We start from the raw sequence: 676 nt of genomic DNA, 5'->3' as shown, positions 1-676 counted from the left end.
GAGGGTGGGGTCCGAACACTTGTCCTTCTAACCCGGCCGGATCCTGCAGCTCTCCCCATGGGTTGGACCTGGGATGACCCCTGACCTTCCTTCTCCTGCTTGCTCTCCTTATGCCCCCTTTAGGATGTTTCTGCTCCCACCTCCCTTTAAGAGGAGAAGAATAGCCTATTAATAATTAATATATAATTGAAATTAATTAATATACTTATTATTAATAAATTAATACATAATCTCCTGTAAATACATTAATACCTACTCCCCTTTGCATATTTTATCCCCATATCTGCCCATAAACATAAAACAATATGAAAAACGAAAGAATGGGATATATAAATATGCAAACTCGAAATAATTGTATATATGTACATAGTTTTACTTTGACCGCTGCTCGGAGACGACCGGACTTCGACGCCTGCATGGGAACGGGCCTACACTCCCTGCAAATGTTCGTGGACAATTTATATGTAATTTTACCATGTTTGTACCCATAAAGGGACTTTATACTTGTATTTACAAATGTATGTTTGAATTCCTTACCTGTTTCTGCCGAGTTGGAGCTGTTGCAGACCTGCATGTGAACGGCAGCAGGCGTTCCGCCATCTTTGAAATAGCGTTCTGATGTAATCACTGTTTTTGTAAACACCTGGAGGATACCGCCAGAGGGCGCTCTCAAATG

The 676-nt window shown here is 41.4% G+C and overlaps 1 long non-coding RNA gene across 1 annotated transcript; it reads right to left on the bottom strand.

Annotated features, from left to right (window-relative positions):
- Nucleotides 1–6: 6 nt before the first annotated feature.
- On the bottom strand, nt 7–676 carry LOC112140991. Its single transcript, XR_002918304.1, has 3 exons — nt 538–676; nt 367–437; nt 7–144 (listed from the first exon to the last, which is right to left on the bottom strand). It is a non-coding gene; the product is annotated as an uncharacterized LOC112140991 (long non-coding RNA).

The sequence above is a fragment of the Oryzias melastigma genome, linkage group LG15, assembly GCF_002922805.2.
Source record: "Oryzias melastigma strain HK-1 linkage group LG15, ASM292280v2, whole genome shotgun sequence".
In the NCBI taxonomy this organism is placed as follows: Eukaryota; Metazoa; Chordata; class Actinopteri; order Beloniformes; family Adrianichthyidae; genus Oryzias; species Oryzias melastigma.
Note: the sequence above shows the minus strand (reverse complement) of the source record. Positions and strands in the feature narration are given on the sequence as shown.